Raw genomic sequence first — 371 nt, 5'->3', positions numbered from 1 at the left:
GCTTTTGTAATTACCTCTTTTTGCTATTTCTAATTTTTCTTCCAATTAAGTCTTTTATTTGGTGTGATGTCAAATTTAGGATTTTTCTATTAAATATGGTTAAAATGGTAAAATAAAAATGCTTCGACTCATTTGTCTACCTTAGTGAACTCACGATGAGATAACTATTATCAGAACACCCAATTTTTCCTTAATTACTTTTGGTCCATCTTTCATCTGGTATTTTCTTTCCTTTTCTTTTCTTTTCTTTCTTTTCATTATTTTCCTAAACACATATACTTTTAAAAAGGTTATTCTATTTCTATGTCTAATTCTAATTACCACTCAATTATATTAATCGATACAAATTTAATAAATATATACATCCAATT

At 25.3% G+C, this 371-nt stretch overlaps 1 protein-coding gene across 1 annotated transcript in view; it reads right to left on the bottom strand.

Moving 5' to 3' along the window:
• LOC107604979 (probable purine permease 9) overlaps window positions 1–371 on the bottom strand; it is a gene marked incomplete at its 5' end in the record, with an annotated part of 4,397 nt that overhangs the window by 2,057 nt on the left and 1,969 nt on the right.

The sequence above is a fragment of the Arachis ipaensis genome, chromosome B06 (assembly GCF_000816755.2).
Source record: "Arachis ipaensis cultivar K30076 chromosome B06, Araip1.1, whole genome shotgun sequence".
NCBI classification, from domain to species: Eukaryota; Viridiplantae; Streptophyta; class Magnoliopsida; order Fabales; family Fabaceae; genus Arachis; species Arachis ipaensis.
This window is presented reverse-complemented; position numbering and strand designations above follow the sequence as displayed.